We start from the raw sequence: 19236 nt of genomic DNA, 5'->3' as shown, positions 1-19236 counted from the left end.
AGGGGATTAGAACCAGATCTGAAATACTGATGGATCTTTTTCCATTGGGGTTTATAGTACAATAGCTGGTATAAGAGATAACACTAAAATCTTGGTGGTTTAATGTTACTGAACCAAAAAGGGTTCACCCATTCAACACAGCACAGAACCAAACATAAACCCTGAGTATTAAAGAGGAGAAATTTTTAAAATTTATTGGCAACACTAAGTTAAAAGGATGATGACCTTGTGCTCAAAATCTGCACTCCTAGATGGTTTTTAATCAATGATTTTTTAAAAGAGAAACTGAGGGTTAAAGGTTAGAGGTCAAGGGTAAAGCTGATTGGTTAGTTGTCATGTGAGCTTCAGTGGTTTTCTTTGGTCAATGAATTCAGTTCCTGACGTCATCTTGTCTGGTGCCTTTGTCGCTGTAGTTAGGTGATCTAACTAGGTTGAAGAACCAGGATTTTGTAAAACAACTCATAATTGTGTGTCAGTGATGTTCTCCTTAGAGAAAAAGGCAGAAACTAAACATCTAGTGACTTATTGTTTAAGTTATCATTGTTTTGTGCTTAACTAACTACATTTTCCTATTATCTCAAGCAAAGTGTACTGTTAAACATTTTTTCTGGAACTTGCTTTGTAGGCAGGCCTCTAGGACATGACTAACACACTTTCTTAATCTCTGACTATAAGCTACATACCAAAGCAACTGGAACATTTAGTTAAAGCCTATACCTATATCTCTGGACTCTATGATCTAATACCTAGAAATGTTTACTGTTAACTGGAAGTTTCATTAATAATAGTTCACTTTTCCCTCATGTAAGATCCAAATGGGTGTTTGTCTAAGTGATGATTCAGAAATCCAGGGACCTCCTATCTTGTGGCTTCACTGTCTTCTTGGGCCTCTGAGTTTTATGCTGGGTCTTCTGCATACCCTTGGTTTATAAGCAAGGAGAAAGTGAAGATGCCATACCCATTTATAATCACTGTGGTCTACGTACGGTTGACACACATTTCATGGAATAGAACTAGTCACACGGTCCTCACCTTGATGAAAAAGGTCTTGGGTCAGTCCTTGGCTGGTAAGAATATCTCAGCAGCTCCACTTTGTGGTAGGCTAAATTCATCATGGGCCCTGTCAGGAAAAATCATAGTGTTAGAAAGTTCTTGCTGAGAAAATCCTTAATGGGCATTCATACATTGATCACAGAGCAAGGATTAGTTGACTTATCAATGATTCTTTGAAAAATTAATCATTCTTCCCCACATAAAAGAACTTCTAATACCAACTTTCTTGTGTTTAAGGCAACAAGCCACTGATAACAAAGCTTTAAAGACACAGGGTTTTTCTACACTGGAAGGGCTAGGTGTGCCTGACAATGCTGAAAACCTGTAGAAGCCAGTGAATCTCAGGATATCAGCCTTCAAACATATCTCTTCCTCTAACCCTTAGTTTCTTGTTATTTAGAATGACAAGAGTGGGATCTATCTCATAGGATGGATATAAAACCCCAAAGAAAGAGTCATGGCACTCATTATCTCAACACATGAATGACTTCTCCAGCAGTACCTACATATGATGAATAATTTCAGAAATGCGTTACTCACACCACCACAATTGCTGATTCTTGTAATATCATTGTTACTATCAGGCAATAATTATGATTACCACCAATAATAAAAGCATAATATCTCTTCTCTATAGTGATTTACATTTAGGTATTTAACTCTCATGACACCCTCATAAAATAGAAAACAGACACACTATTATCACACCCATTTTGTAGGTGAGAGAACTGAGCATCATGAAGGCTAAGTGTTAACGACCAAGATCACATTATAGCCCAGTCAGAGTCGCCATTTGGCTCTTAAACCCATTTCTTTTAAGTCAACATGATAGCAGTATACCAAATGTAAAATGGGACTGTATGAAAGAAATGGAATCATTGAGGAACCCAGTTTCAGTTCCTTATTGGTCAGGTGAACTTGGAATGCCTTTGAGGATTTTTCCTTTTGATACCACTGGATTCAGGTTGTCTTGTCTTCTTTAAGACTAGTCAGTCTAAAGAGAGTTGGTTGGTTGAGCAAGAAAGTTGCAGATAAAGGTCTCCTGCTATAAATTAGGGTCTCCAGGAATCCAAGTCTATACGGAGACTTGTGTGTTGGAAGTAGGAGTGTTCTCAGGATCAACCTCTGCAGAGAAAGGGAAGAAGGCAAAAATGGGAAATGGGAAGAGCTGGGCTGCAGGCTTGCCACAAGGCACTAGATGACCCCATGGAGATCCCTAGAATGAAGTGGCCCTTCAGTGTTGTAATAAGGGGCTGGACCTTTAAATCCCCCCCCCCACCAATTGTTATGACCACATCAAGCTGTGACAGGATGTGAGGTGCCCCAAAGAGGTGCAAGCCAGCTCTCTTCTGAGAAAGACAACTCCCAGTAGTAGGTGAATTTGTTCTTCATTCATAATATAGGATCTAAGCAGACAATCACAGCTTCTTCTAGAGCAACTCTTCCATCTGGGAAAAAAAATAACAAAACCAGCTGTAGTCTGTTCGGAACATTACCTGACTGGCAGGTTTCACAGTGATCCTGTACTCAGAACTTATGAATTAAAAGGAAAAAAGTCATGTGCTTTATCTACAGTGTAAAGCTAGACAGGACAGGGTCTCAAAAGAGAGTCAAACCCTTGAAGCTTCATGAACATGATAACAAGAACAGGCAAGAGTCACATGGGAAAGGAGAATGAGATAGGTCAGACATGGTGTGAACCCTAGAGAAAAACAGGCCAACCATGAGTTCCGGGAACTAAGACTTAACCCCTGGTGAAAAATCCAGAGCACTGTGCAAATCAGAGCAGAGAAGTGGACATTGGCAGAGGCTAAGAGCAGAGGTGGTCAGGCTGACATTAGCTTAGAAGGATTCCAGCAACTTCTAGTAGAGACTTGTGGTCAAAACAAGAGAGTACAGCATCAGCTGTGGAGGTGGCTAGAGAACAGGTAAGAAATCTGATTCAGTAGAATTGAGGAAAGGGTAAGCACCTAATTACCAAGAAGGGTGTTCTGCATTAGATTACACAGGTGTGCTATGGTCATGAATGTCATTTGGCCTAAGCCCAAGTCTGATTTTGGTGCAGGAGAAAAAGATGCTTTAGTTGTCTGAATAGCAAGAATGAGAAAGATGTGGGGATATTGCCATATGTTCACTCCAAGGGAAGTCCTTTCACAGAACATCAGGGATAACCTTAATGTTCATTTTAGTGGACTGGTATCTGCAAGGAGAGTATAATGACTCATTTGTTCCCCCTTTGAACCCCTCGAGGCTCTCACTCTCAAATCACTGCTGAGCCCAGCCCCTGCACCTGAGTAGCTCTGAATGTCCAGACAGACATCATGGACTTCCAATCACCTCCATTCCTCCACATGCCTAGCTACAAAGTCTATCTATAGGAAATGGTATTTAAGAAAGGGACTGCCTACATTTTGTAGAAAATTGTGTAGACACTGTATTGGATCAGCCACTGTTATAGACAATATAAGTTTGATTCTCCTGTGTGCCTTAATTCAAGTGGTGAGTGCACAGTAAACATCACAGCCTTCCCATAAGTCCTTTCTCCCATGTAAATATCAGCAAAAACACTAATAATAACATCAACATCATAATGACATCTTCTGATTCTCATAAGGCTTCATATTTTACAGAGCACTTTCTTTCTTTGGGGGGGGGGATTTCACACTACTGGATAAGAAATTATGTAAAGGAGATTCAATGAGTTTGAGTGACTACTTACCTTAAATCGCAAATTTAGAGTCTGATAGAGTCTGAAATTGGACCCAAACCTTCTGAATAAAGTTACCTCTAATACATTATCCTGCAAAGTCTACTGTAATAAATGACTTTTGTGTCTCACAACCCTGGAAGATTGGGGAGAAAAGGGAACCAAGAAGGGTGGAGAAACAGAAAGCTGAGGAAAAAAATCATCTGAATTTTATATTTTGTCATAAGCTAGTCCTGAGATTATTGAATTTTTAACTATTTTTGGTTTGTTTGTTTTTTACTTTTCCTCAGCATTTTTAACTCTCCAAAACATGCTTGTATCCTTATATTATTTGATCAGCTCAGCAACCTTGTGCAGAACAGGTAGGCAGAGCATATCTGACAGATGAGGAAACTAAAGAGAGATTAGATACTTGCCCCAAAATAGACAGCCACTGGGTGGCAGAGTTGAAACTGAACCCAAATCTTTGGAATGCAGATGAAATGGAAGAAAAGAACCTGCTGAAAGATGTAGAAGGAAGCATTTCTTTAACAGATGAATCACAATTCATCTATATTTCACAATAGCTATAAGTCAAACCATTCTGCTTTATGCCTTAAACTTATACAATGTCAATTACATCTCAGTGACACTGGAAAAAATGAATTTAAAAAATTCATATAAAGTAAAAAAGGCTGAAAGTAACCAAAGAATTTTAAGATGGAATGCCATGAAGGGAGGTTTACACCACAGATATCAGAACACACAATAAAGCAGCAGGATAGGGATATAGAGAAACAGAGACCAGTGAATAAACATGAAAGTCCAGAAAGAAACCTATGCATTGGTAGAAATTTGGTACATAATGAGTGATGCCAAATAAGTCAGCAAAATACAAACTATTTGATACATAGCATCACAACCATGGGCTCGCCATACTGGAAAATTAACATTAGAGCTCTATTATATGCATAAAATATTGCAGATAAACTCCAAATGCACTTAAGGATAAAAGTTATTAATTTTTTTATTTTATAGACTCCTTTTTATTTTTATTTTTTTCCCAGAGACAGATGTGCTTTTATTTTATATACAGGAAATCTAATAATTCTACTTCAAAAATTAGTTGTCAGAAAAAAATTGAGGCATTAATAGTTTAAAATTTTTGAACTATTAGAAGAAATTTCAGAAAGATATTTTTCTATCAAGAAAAGATTTCTTAAGATTCAGTATAAATACAAAGAGAAAAAGATGAATAAATTAGATTACATTAAAATGAAAGGCTTCCCTGACCATACACACCATGAACAAAGCCAAAAGACAAGTGAGAGGTTTACAGGAGGAGTTTCCAACGCCGTTGATCAACAAAGGATTAATATTTACTATATGTTGTGGGGGGACTACAATAGCTAAAAACCAAACAGCCCAATAAAAAAAAAACAGACAAAACATAAAAATAGACAGTTCACAGAAATGTAAATCAAGATGGTTTCTACAACCATGAAAAGATGTCCTTCCTCATGAATGATCAGAGAGCTGCCAATTAAAGCAACTCATTTCACACTCATCCAGTTGTCAGACACTAAACGGTTCGACTACACCAAGTTTCTGTGACAAGTGGGCACTACCATTTCGGGGGGGGGGTGCAACTTGTTTTAACCCCTTCAGACAGCAATTTGGGAATATCTTGAAATGTGAAGGAATGTGTCTCTATGACAACTAGTTTTACATCTAGATGTATGCCCTGGGAAAACTCTCTCCTAAGTGGAATGGGACGTGGAAAAGGACGTTTATCACTGCGTTCTTTGCAAGATTGAAAAATTGAAAAGAATCTAAATGCTCATCCACAGGGCAACAAAGACACGATGTACATTTCAAAGCAGTGAGCCCCAGTGAGCTAGGCACATGTGTTAAGAGAATGACTTTGGAAAACTGAAATTGAGCGAAAAGAACCAAATCATATTAATATACCACTTACATTCACGTTTAAAACCTACAAAATAGTACATCTCTAACGTATAGATTCAAACATATGTGTGGTTTCTTAGAGGAAGAAAGAAATTAGGCTCAAGGAAGTTCAAAGAGGGTTGACCTGAACCATAATGTGTTATTTCTTGAATTAAAAAAAGAAAACTAGCCTGACCTGTGGTGGCGCAGTGGATAAAGCGTTGACCTGGAAATGCTGAGGTCGCCAGTTCAAAACCCTGGGCTTGCCTGGTCAAGGCACATATGGGAGTTGATGCTTCCAGCTCCTCCCCCCTTCTCTCTCTCCTCTCTCTCCCTTTCTGTCTCTCTCTCCTCTCTAAAAATGAATAAATAAAATAAAAATAAAATTTATAAAAAAAAAAAAAAAAAGAAAACTAAACTAAAACTAATTTAGCAAAATGTTAACATTATAACATTCTGTGCTGTGGCTATTGCAGTTGATCAAGTAAATAATTCAGGGGGAAGAAAAGTTATTCACCAGCAACCTCTCTCTATCCTCTGGTAGAAATGAGAGGGAGTGGGGAGTATGAGTCCACAGGACACAGAGCTGACAGCCTGGAAATTATTTTGGCTTTGGATTTCAGCTCATGCACACACAGCAAGACAGTCCCACACACAGGAGCAGTGGGGTCAAGAAAGAAACATTGCCAAGCATGATAGTCAAGGCACACAGGGGGCCCAGCCAGCCCCAGCTCTGCCATGGCATCAAACACAGCATTCTCTGGCTATGAACAGGCCCAGGAATAACAATGGCTTAAATACAACAAGACAGTATTTCTCCCAGCTTCAAAGAATTTGGAGGTGGGCATTCCAAGGCTAATATGGCTAATTCTGCATGATGTCCAGAATTCAGGATCTTTTCATCTTCCTGCTCTGTCACCCTTAAGTATATGTGTTCCATCCCCAAGGTTACTTCATTATCTGAGATGGTCATTGCAGCTCCACGCCATCCAGAAGCCAAGCAGGAAGGAAAGGGGAGAAGGATAGAATGGCAAAATGACAAAATCAAAATGTCATCCAGCCTCCTAGGGACCTACAGAACAGGGCAAGTAATTAAAGCCTTGAAGACAGATCAGAGGAGCGGTGACTAAAGTCAAGGCTGAGTCTCAGCTCCAATCTTGGGATCCCGTATGTGCCTCTCTGCTGGGCCAGAGACCCCCTTACCGTCTTACTGAAGCGAGTCATTCCCCCTAGAAAGACACACTCATGAAAAACTTGTCTCTGGCTCTTGAAGGATTTTGATCACATAAATATGATAATTCATAAAAGGTGCCAATCTAATTCAGGATTGAACTGTTAAAATAATTAATATCTTCAATGTGGCAACCAAGAGTCCAGAGAAAACAAAGGAAAGGAAACACAATATCTGTAATGTAAGGCCAAGATTCTGCTCACAGGTCTGATCAGCTTGCTGAGATCTTGAAGGCCACCAAAGGCTCTTTAGCAGCTGAGATGAGCAAAGACTAGGTGAGGCTCCGGGGCAGCACCAGTTCCCTGAGGGGCAGTGCTTCATGCCCGTTAACATGGTGGTCTATTTCCCAACCAGACAACTGAGTGGGAAAATGAATGAAGAGAGACTACTAACATCTCCGAGACCACCCTGATTGTAGCATCCAAGTCTTCATTCATATACAATAATTTATTCAGTGCACACAATTCCCTCTTAGAGAAGAAGTAAAGTATTACCCTTATTATACAAAAAGTTTGGAAACTCAAAAGAGTTGAGTGACATTCCCAAAGTCATCAAGTTGGTGTCAAAGCCAAAACACAATCTTGCCCTGAATATCAACAAACCCCATATCCTCTCCTACACTGCTCTTCCTTTCAATAATCCAGAAACTGTCAGTGTTGTAACGGCCTCAGGGGCCAGCGCACCTTGGGGGGGTAGGAGTGAAGTACATGGAGACTCATGCGGAGCTAGAAGGTGAACCTGGATTTCTTGGCTCCCAGTTCAACCCTTTCCTCACTGCAACTCATTGCTCCCCAGACTCTAGCAAGCAGTGATCTGACCACCACATTCATGCAACAGTTTATTTAACAAATATGTGCTGAGCTCTTACCCAGGACCAGGCACTGTGGCTACAGCAGGTTGAGAACAGCAAGCATCTCTGTGGAGCTCACATTCAACTGTACACAAAATAGTTCATCAGGGGATGGTGATAGAGCAGGAGGTGGGGCAGAGAGCAGTGGGGCAGGAGAAAAGGATGTTATTCTTTAAAGGATGGTCAAGGAAGGATTCTCTGTTGACACCTGGCTATAGAGCTTCCCCAGCAAAATCCTTTCCAACTTCACCTACCACTTCTTCAGACCCACAATGTGGCTTGGGCTGACAATGAGCAGGTTAGACACACAAGAGTAAGCATGGAGTCCCCAGAGCAGGAGGGGGATTCAAAAGTAGGCCCACACTGCCACAGTCTTGCCATGGGACAGCCCCCACAATTAGGAAGGATGACCACCACCTAGCATAATCCCAAAGAAAATGGCTCAGGCACTTTGGAGCTAAAGGGAGGTGCCTTCACAGTCTGGTCAGAGCCAGCCTTCAAAAGGCATCTGAACACCTCTATGAGAGAGGAGGATTGGAAGTGAATATAACATATGAAGAACTTTTGTGGGAGGAAAGAGGCCTTCCGATGTGCTTCCAGATCTCATTGAAAATGATTCCTTCAGAGTTTTTGGGATATATACCCAGTAGAGGGATTGCTGGGTCATAAGGTAATTCTATTTTCAGTGTTTTGAGGAACCACCATACTTTCTTCCATAATGATTGTACTACTTTACATTCCCACCAACAGTGTATGAGGGTTCCTTTTTCTCCACAGCCTCTCCAACATTTGCTATTACCTGTCTTGCTAATAATAGCTAATCATACAGGTGTGAGGTGGTATCTCATTGCCGTTTTGATTTGCATTTCTCTAGTAGCTAAAGAAGATGAGCATCTTTTCATATATCTGTTGGCCATTTGTATTTCTTCCTGGGAGAAGTGTCTATTCATATCCTCTTCCCATTTTTTTATTGGATTGTTTGTTTGTTTGTTGTTGAGTTTTATGAGTTCTTTGTATATTTTGGATATTAGGCCCTTATCTGAGCTGTTGTTTGAAAATATCATTTCCCATTTAGTTGGCTTTCTGTTTATTTTGTTCTCAGTTTCTCTTGCTGAGCAAAAACTTCTTAGTCTGATGTAGTCCCATTCATTAATTTTTGCCTTCACTTCTCTTGCCTGTGGAGTCAAATTCATAAAATGCTCCTTAAAACCCAGGTCCATGAGTTGAGTACCTATGTCTTCTTCTATGTACTTAATTGTTTCAGGTCTTATGTTTAGATCTTTGATCCATTTTGAGTTAATTTTTGTACAGGGGGAGAGACTGTAGTCCAGTTTCATTCTTTTGCAATCCCTCTACTGGGTATATATCCCAAAAACTCAGAAACATTGATACGTAAAGACACATGCAGCCCCATGTTTATTGCAGCATTGTTCACAGTGGCCAGGACATGGAAACAACCAAAAATCCCATCAATAGATGACTGGATAAAGAAGATGTGGCACATATACACTATGGAATACTACTCAGCCATAAGAAATGATGACATCGAACATTTACAGCAAAATGGTGGGATCTTGATAACATGATACGAAGCAAAATAAGTAAATCAGAAAAAAACCAGGAACTGCATTATTCCATACGTAGGTGGGACATAAAAATGAAACTAAGAGACATTGATAAGAGTGTGGTGGTTACAGGGGGGAGGGGGGAAGGGAGAGGGAAAGGGGGTGGGGGAGGGGCACAAAGAAAACAAGATAGAAGGTGACAGAGGACAATCTGACTTTGGGTGGTGGGTATGCAACATAATTGAACGACAAGATAACCTGGACTTGTTATCTTTGAATATATGTATCCTGATTTATTGATGTCACCCCATTAAAAAAATAAAATTATTAAAAAAAAAAAAAGAAAAAAGAAAATGATTCCTTCATCGACTTAGGAGGTTGTCTTTAGGAACAGTCCTAAAATAAAGTAATAAGAAGACTCCGGCTCTACCTTAGAAACAACCTGGACGTTCTCCTGTGCAAGACCCAGGAAAAGAGCCTTATACAGAAATTACCAAATAGAATCCACTTTATAACTATAAAGTGATATATCTGTATGTTGATTGTGTAATGCGAGTTTTTCTGAAAGGCTTTGCAATCAAATAAGTCAACAACAAAGAAAACCATTGCCATAATACAGTTCTGCATTTTATCACTGAGGTCACTCACCCCCAGGAGAATTCTGTGAAGCTGGGGGCTCAAGGAGAGGCCAAAGGGAACAGCTGGAGAAACCTCAGGCCTGGGTCCATTCCAGATTGGGAAGTGGAGAGACTCAGTTCAGGGGAGGAACGGCATAAGAAGCTGCCAGGTGCCCAGAGCCAAGAGGCCTTGTGCCTGGAGGTGACAGGAACAGCCCAACTTGGTGGCAGAGCTTGCAGCTCACTGAAAGTGCCATAAGTAATGCTGTAGATGAAGTTGGCAGGAAATGTGCGAGAAGCTAACACTTTCTCTCTATCCTCACCTCTCCCTCCCCTCGCTACTCCTGCATCAGGAGAATCTCAAGTCTATTCTAAAGTTAACCCTCCATCTCAGCTGAGGATTCACCCCCTACTGTCTCCTAATTAGGCTCCTTCATTCTCACCTGGTCTCTCCCTTTCAATTAGACTCTTCCTTGACAAACATATCACCTTCCACTTTTGAGGGGAATAAAAAAAAAGAGAGAAAGAAAGAACTTTCCTTGGTCCTGCATTCCCCCTAGCTCGCAGTCTCTCTACTTTCCTTAATTGCCAGACTTTAAAGAAGTGCTTCCACGCTCCCTTCCTCCTCTCCACCTTCTCAGACACCTCACAGTCTGCTTTCTGCTCCCATGATTCCACGGAAACCTCTCAAACTGCCAGCTACACCAACCTGTCCAAGCCTTGGTTCTCAGCATTGTTTGTCACTATGTGACCATCACATGGACTCAATGTCCTAAAACATTCGCCTCCTTCAGCCTATTCCCCTGGTCTGCCCTGAAACTTCCTCACCTCCTTCCCAGTCCCGAGACCCCGACCCCCACTCTGACCCCCATCACCTTAGACCTCAACTGGGGAGAAGAGACCAAAATTCTCTAAGTCACTAGATGGGGTTACATAAGCTTTAGAAAATACGATAGAAATTTTAAAGAGTCTCCCCCAAATATGTCATATATATATATATGTACACACACATACATATGTACATATATACATACACATATACATGAACATGCATATACATATGTAAATGTTATCTACGAGGAGGCTCACAAACTCCCTAAATTAAGAGCCTCTGTCCCAGAGAACAGTCTTTTGTATAAAATGTAATCATGATGTTGTGTGGCTGTTAAACCACGTGTTTCTAGTAAGTTGCTGGCTGCCAAGGGTGCTGTAATGGAGTAAAGCTCTTTATCAGAAGGCAGGAACCCAGAGTTCTCACCCCAGTTTTCATACCTTGTAGACATGAATCAAAGTTGGTTCCTCTGTAAAAAAAAAAATAGGTGTGATCATTACTCCTCTGCCGCACATGGTTGTTGTAAAGATCAAATGAGATCAGGAATTAAAAACATTTTGCAAACCTCAGAGCACTACAGAATTGATTACCATTAAATTTACTGATGAATATCTTTAGAAACACACCAGCAGGTGTCAACATAGGTTTTATTCCTGTCGTGGTTACCATATTATAATTTCGCCGGGGTCCCTTTCCCAGTTTGTAAACTGGAGATCATAATAGCTATTCTAGCTAACTCATAGAGCTGGTGTGAGCATCAAATGAAATCATGAATGTGGAGGGACTTTGCAGCTCAGCGAGACCGGGGTGCCTACCATTTCTCATCCTCTTCTTTGTCCCTCTCCACGTTTATTAATTGAGCTTTGTGAGCTCAACAGCGTGAGGCTGCACTTACAAGAGTCCCACCACACCTCTTGATGGAGTATTCCTATAAAATAATGTGAGTCAAATTAGACTCCAGTGAGTTAATCATGGATAACCTAATTATAAGAAGCAGCAAATAAATTGATAATAATTGGCTACTTATTATTTTTAAAAGGGGGCATAGAGAGAAAGACTATAGTGTGTGAGAAAGATTATCCTTTGTAGAAATAATCACTCCTTCTGACCACATGGCTTACATCTGAACCCACCCCAAGGAGTGCTGGTGTCTCTCTGGTGTACTGGGTTGTCATAAATTCTGTCTGACCTGAAATCCTGGCTTTACCCTGATGCATGAGTGTTTGTAGCCTCTAGTAGGTTGTGTACAGGTTTCAAGCCCCCCAAGAAAGGCTTTGGCATCTGAAACCACTGTGCCTTCCTTGTTCCCAACCCCTTCTGGGTCCCACTGTGTCGAGGTGAAATTCAGAGTGATAGGGATCAGGGATAGATGCAGACAAACTGGCACCTTAAAGTTGATCCATCTCTTCCATTTCCCCAGTTCTAGTTTCAAAAAGAGGTGGGATTTCCATGGTGCTATAGAAAGGGAGGGATTAACTATTACCTGGTGAGGACAAGCCAGGTCACAGTCAAGAAGCATTCCTAAACAGTCTCTAGGACCTGGGAGGGAGGAAACTGGCCCTTCACTGCAGAAGAGAAGGGATGAGTATCTTGGACTCCATGTGAGAAGAACGAGGACATGGAAGGGAGGTTAACATTTATCAAGCCAAGGACATTACCTGCATTATTTTAATCAGTTCACTGAACAATACCCATTGGCAAGGTTTTATTTTGTCATTTTACCAACAATGAACCTTAGAGTCAGAAAAGCTAAAACTTGAGAGCTACGCTGAACTCCATTTGACACTGAAGGAGTGACAGGGGGTGAAGCAGCCAGTCCTGGTGACTGTGGTGGCACAAACAGAGGCAAAAGGGCCCCATTGGTAATGGGGGCGGGGGGGAGCTCCCAGGCTGAGCACCTAGAGACCTCTTAGTCATTCCTGTTCTTTCTCTTAAATATTTATATTTCACTTGTTTGGCACATTTGCATAGGTGCCCATTTAAAAGATTTGCATACCCTTGAAAGACACCATAAAGTTATAGCAGTCAAGTCCAGGCACATCTGGGTAATTAGTGTTTGATATAATTGAAAGAATTGATTGATAAACTGTCTTCCAGCACATAAATGCTATTGACTTCTTACCTAATGCTTAGTATCATAAAAGTGAAGTTATTAACCATGTCAAGTGATTTCATTTCTGACTCTTAGATTTATCTATAACTACACATGAAACATCTTTTGTTATAGACAAAGTTTTCTGAGACCTGTAGTGTTGATAATTAGAAAGGCTTTGTCAGATTTTTGAATATGATTTTACATCATTATTTAGGAAACTCTCCCTATAAATAACCATGTTCTGCACTATTTTCTTAGAAATTGTGTCTAGATATCTTTTCATTAATTTTTTAAAAAGTGAACTTAATATATAGAGAAAAATTGGGTGTTAGAGAAATTTTCCCTACAATTTTAGGACAAATTTTAGGATGGGTATTCATGTCCTTTATAAGAAAAAAAAAATTGAAATAGACATGCCAGTTTTAGGGACTCTCAAATGAAAAGCTTGGTTTTTAGTATTGCCCATCTTGGAGATTCTGACAGGAAAATATTGTATTAGATTTTATATTTATTTCATTTAAGGCACTTCTGAGAATTAATTTTTTGAATAAGATACTCTCATTCACATTTGTCTTTTTAAAAAGCCAATAAAAGTAGCATTCCAGCACTGTTCACAGTGGCCAAGACATGGAAACAACCAAAAAGCCCTTCAATAGAAGACTGGATAAAGAAGATGTGGCACATATACACTATGGAATACTACTCAGCCATAAGAAATGATGACATCAGATCATTTACAGCAAAATGGTGGGATCTTGATAACATTATAAGGAGTGAAATAAGTAAATCAGAAAAAAACAAGAACTACATGATTCCATACATTGGTGGAACATAAAAATGAGACTAAGAGACATGGACAAGAGTGTGGTGGTTACCAAGGGTGGGGGGGGAGGGAGGACATGGGAGGGAGGGAGGGAGAGAGTTAGGGGGAGGGGGAGGGGCACAGAGAACTAGATAGAGGGTGACGGAGGACAATCTGACTTTGGGCGAGGGGTTTGCAACATAATTTGATGACAAAATAACCTAGACATGTTTTCTTTGAATATATGTACCCTGATTTATTAATGTCATCCCATTACCATTAATAAAAATTTATTAAAAAAAAAAAAAAAGGAGCATTCAATATCATTATAATAATTTTTGGATGTTTATTTTGTTATATTTAGCAAATAAAAACTTGTATTATTAAAAAAGAAAGAAAGAGAGAGAGAGAGAAAGAAAGAAAGAAAGAAAGAAAGAAAGAAAGAAAGAAAGAAAGAAAGAAAGAAAGAAAGAAAGAAAGAAAGCTAAAACTTGCCTAAGAGAGTAGAGAACAGAGTGACTCTCAATACCAAGCTATTTCCACGCTGGTAAACTGGCTCACCAAAGGTATCAGAGGCCATTCCAGTCCTAGACACACCCAGAAAAAGATACAAAGTAACTCTCCAGTTGTGACCTGTCCATGAATATTCTCTTTGATTCTTATGTGATAGATGCATGCTCTAGTTGAGTAAGGAGACCCAATTGGAGACTTGGGTCTGCCATTCACCAGCTTTGTTAACTTAACTGAGCCTCCTAAACTTTTATATAAAATAAAGATAACATTATCTCCCTGGGATGTGTAAGGTGTATAGTTCTCATGCAGTGATGTTGAGAAAATGCTTTGTCTTCTGCTTTGTCATTGCCAGGTAGAGAAGGCACATGGCCTCCACTGACGGGGCTACAGGTGAAGGCTATGTCCCTGGCATAGCGAGGGACGAACAAAGGCTGTAGAGGTTCCAGGACACTAGGTAAGAATAGAGTAGGAGCCCAGAATGCAGCTGAGGTCTGATAATATGTTGCAAGGTCAGAGCAGGACTGGCAGGGACAAGTGACCCTGCATGGGCTGCCTCCCACCTTCCTAGGATTGGAGGAGTTCCAGTCTTGGGGAGAGCTGCCTCCCTGTGTTGAGTTGAGTAGTTATGCCCTGGGGAAAGAAGAGCCGTGGGAGGAATCTCAAGCCCGAATAGCATGAGGGCTGCACTCCCACTCTGATTTTTACCCCTTTTCCGTGGATATGATATTCTGGTTTTATGGCTCCAGAGAAAAACACAGGCTGTAAGATCCTAGAGGGAATAGACTCTATCTTATATGTTATTGGATTTCCCATAGAACCTAGACAAGCGTGGAACTCAAGTAAATGGTCATAAAGGCAGGATGCCGTGGCATCCTTCTATGAACTCCCACAGCTAACTTTTCCCATAATGCACTTTGTGTCAGGCAGAAGATCCTGGAGGGCTTATTAAACAGGCTGACCCCAAGTTCCACTCCTAGAGATTCAGATTTACAAGGCTGGAGTGGGGCAGAAAGCTGCCTTGAACAAACTACTCCAGTAGTTTCCAATGCTGGTGAGTCTGCAAGAAAAACTTTGAGAAACGAACCCTCTGATAGTCTATAGTTTCACATACCATCTTGTACTGAAATGATCTCTTTATGAGTCTAACTCCCCCTACCAAACTGTAAGCTACTCCCGGGCAGGGACTGTGCCTTGTCATCCATGTCCCCCGGAGTCTAGCCGAGCACCAGGCACACTGTGGGTGTTTGATTGGGCTCATCAGATCTGGAGGGAAACCATAAAACACATCTCATTCCCGTAGGAAGTTTCATATCTAGGGTTTGTGTTGCTGGCAAGGGTCGCTACATCCCCAAATATTATAAATACTGGCAACAATAGGAATCATGGATACTAGAGCAATAGAACCGAAAAGTACCAAGATCCATTCTGCAACATCCATAAAGCAAGGCACAAATGTGTATCTCCGAAGCCACTAGGATCTATAAAATCATGCTCCAAGAAACACTTTATTCAAGATTCTCTAATTAGTGGAATCCAGTGTACCTTGCACTCACTTTGTAGCTGAGGGGACTGAGACCTAAAGAAGTTAACTGACATGTTCAATGTTGCACCATGAGTCAGTGTCAGATTCAGAACTCAGACCCCGGTCTGGATTTTCCAGACAGTTCTTCCTGAAAACCATGAGACTCTGAGAAGGACCTGTGTTTGGGTTTTTGTCCTTAAAGAATGATCAGTAAAATCTTTTCTTTTTTTTAATGCCTCCTCTGCTTGCTAGAGGGGCATTTATCACAAGAAGAAGGCCTCATTTTAAAGTGCCCTGTATACTCTTACCAGGACCTTGGAAAGTCTTCTTCAGAGCTCCTCAGAATTCTAAGACGGAAACAAAATTAGTGTTAATTAGATGTGTGATTGCTGTTGATTGTGGCAAGCATGCTTCTTGTGTTCATAGTTATGATGCAGAGGTGTGATAGTGTTTGTGACACATGATAGAATTATGTATGTTTTTTATCATATCAGTACGCTTATCCCAGCCCTGGGGTTATTACCAGGAGGTAGGCTTTATAGGACTGGGGGCTGGGCTGCAGTGGATCTCACAGAACAAGCTCTGCCAGGGCATCTCCGTGTTAACCAACATGGAAGCGTGTTGTGCCCTGCACTCACTGAGGGGCTTCCTTCAGGAGCGCCGCATCCCTCCCAGCCAACTACCTAGTGCCACGCACTCACGGAGCTAACTCAGAGTCTCCTTCTTAGGTCTCCTCCTTCCCTTTTCTGTTCCTTCTATTTGGGGGTGCTGGTCAATGTCACCCTCCTGCCTCACTGTTCTTCTGACTGCTCAGGTATTTCTGCCACTATGTCGGGTTCCCTGCCACACACATTCCTGTCAGTTCGCAGGTCTGAGCTCCACTTTGTTTTCCCTTACCCAGAGTCCCATACTGTTTCTTGGCAACTCTAGTTAAAATGCTAAATTACAGAAGTGAGCAGACCCCTATCGGTAGTAGATCCAGCGAGAGAGTCTATGCCCTTTCTTTTTTGCCTACCTGTGCTAATGATTTAAAAATAAATTTCTCTGAGCCTGACCAGGCGGTGGTGCAGTGGATAGAGCATCAGACTGGGATGCGGAGGACCCGGGTTCGAGACCCCGAGGTTGCCAGCTTGAGCGCGGGCTCATCCAGTTTGAGCAAGACTCACTAGCTTGAGCCCAGGGTCACTGGCTCATCAAGCAAGGGGTCACTCGGTCTGCTGTAGCCCCCTGGTCAAGGCACATATAAGAAATTAATCAATGGACAACTAAGGAACTGCAACGAGGAATTGATGTTTCTCACCTCTCTCCCTTCCTGTCTGTCTGTCCCTCTCTCTCTGACTCTGTCTCTGCCACAAAAAAAATAAAAATAAAAATAAAAATAAATTTCTTCGCTAGCTCACCTGCTGATCTGCTGCAGCATAGTCAGCCTCGTGGATTCAGTGTAATTGTCCCCACCAAAGACCCTTCCTTTCTCATGATGCTCCCCACACACCACTGGGAAGTGGGTAAGACAGACAAGACTGTGTCCATTTCTCAGGGTCCCGAAGCTGAGGAGCGAGGGTCAAGCTAACCTACTCAGAGTTAGCGATAGAGCCCCTTTGAGAACCAAGGCTTCCTATACTCTGCTCTATGATGGGGTTTAGTGTTCACTTCTCTCCATCATGCTTTTGCTGCAGCTGAAGTGTACTCACAGGTTGGCTGATGCGTCCTCAGTAGGATGGAAGGGAAGGAGGAGGAAATCTTTGTTTTTATGTCCTGGAATGTTCCAATGGTTCCAGCTGTGGCTACAGTTCATGACTGCGGGGATTTTTTGCTTGTTTATTTTCTTTTGAAAGATTCTATCTCGATTCCAACAAACTTTCCAGCAAACAGTACTTTGAAGCAGCTGGGGAAGGGAAGGCTGTTCCTTCCCTGTCATATGTCCTTAAAATAACACAGCGGGAGAGGCAAGCCCTCAGGGTCCCCTTGAGGTACCAAGGAGAGCATAATGAACTGGCTAATCATAAACCTTTCGCTCCTGAGTTCCAAGCGATATGGTAATGAATTGCCAACAAGCCATTCGCCAGACTGCAGCCATATGGTGAGGGAGGGGACCCTGGCACATTGTAGCCATACCGTGGGTCTGTCTGTGTAATTGTTCCCATCCAGGACCTCCCCATCGCTGTGGCTGCTAATTAACGTCCTACTTAAGCTGCTGTTGTCACAACTAATCATTTGTTTGTTTTATGTGGCTGGGTCTTCCTCTTATCTGGTTAGTAATAGTGACCATTAAGAAATGAAAACGGGAGTTTACATGAAAGTTTTTGAGCCACACGTCCTGTATTACCCAGTGGGTAACCAGGCCCAGCCGCACGGGCCTGTGGTAGCAGCTCCATCCAGGAGCTTATGAAACCCAACAAATTATCACCTTTTCATACAGAAATGCAAACGAGGATTCAGTTCATTAATTTCTCCATTGTTCTGCCTGTCCGTGGACATCACTCTAGTTGGATCTTGAGCTATAAAATGTGGATTTTATTAGAATAGCAATGATAATAAAAATAATTGCAAGGAGATTTCATTTATCAGAATTATCCAACACACACTCTCCATTGGCTCAAGAAGATGGGTCATTTTGGAGTAAACAAGGTTGGTTTTCTTTCTGTTGTGTTTTTGCCTCTTTCATTGGTTTTCTTGGTTGTGACCCAATTGAAGTGAGAAAGAGAGTTTGGAAAAAAAAAAAAAAAAAGCCACTCTGGGAGGACAGGGGCATGAGGACCTACTACCAGTAAATACTAAAGCCAATTTCAAAGAAATATTATTATTAAGGATTTGGGAGAGCAGCAGAGTGGGGAAGCTAGGCAGCTGTGTGCTGCTTACGGCGTCCAGGGTGTGCTTGGTGCGTCGCCTTGACCATCACCACTCAGGCAGTGTGGGAATTGACCCTTTCCATTCCCACTGACAGCTTTTCCCCACTGATTTCTGTTATTCCTGTAAACTGATACCCTTTTATAACACTGCTGAAGAATATGAAGAAAGAGATGCAAAGAGGAATAAAAATTAAGGTGCGGATGCCCACAGGGTGACACTGCTCCCTGAGGCCTGTCCCGGGTCCCTCGCTTCCTACAGGACACACACAGCAAGAACAATCGCTCTGTCTCGCAACTTCCTGATTTTTCCTACATCCCCACACCGCAGCCTGGAAACAGCCAGCGTGTTAATTTCGAGGTCAGGGCAGTGTCTCAGATGGCATCTGGGATGTGGTATAATGCAAACAGATTTCCATATGTGGTCCCTTCCAGTAGTCCTCGGCCCTGAGCGCCCACACCATGTGAGAACGTGGCTTCTTGGGAGACGCTGACATTTTAATTGGAAGCATCTGTTGCCTTTTCTGTTATTTTTGGCCAGGTTTGTTTTATTTGTACGAGCGTTGTTTGTGTACAGACCCGCCTACATGTTTCACGGGAGGCGGGATGCAAAGCCCAGCTTTGCCTCTTCTCTCATTTTCTTCTCAAGGAGCCGACCGGGATGTGTGACAGGGCCA

The 19236-nt window shown here is 41.6% G+C and overlaps 1 protein-coding gene across 4 annotated transcripts in view; it reads left to right on the top strand.

Annotated features, from left to right (window-relative positions):
* The window catches only part of LOC136315157 (urea transporter 2-like), a 452042-nt gene that overhangs the window by 305967 nt on the left and 126839 nt on the right, over window positions 1-19236 (top strand). The window lies entirely within an intron of this gene.

Source organism: Saccopteryx bilineata, chromosome 11 (genome assembly GCF_036850765.1).
Source record: "Saccopteryx bilineata isolate mSacBil1 chromosome 11, mSacBil1_pri_phased_curated, whole genome shotgun sequence".
Classification (NCBI taxonomy): domain Eukaryota; kingdom Metazoa; phylum Chordata; class Mammalia; order Chiroptera; family Emballonuridae; genus Saccopteryx; species Saccopteryx bilineata.
This window is presented reverse-complemented; position numbering and strand designations above follow the sequence as displayed.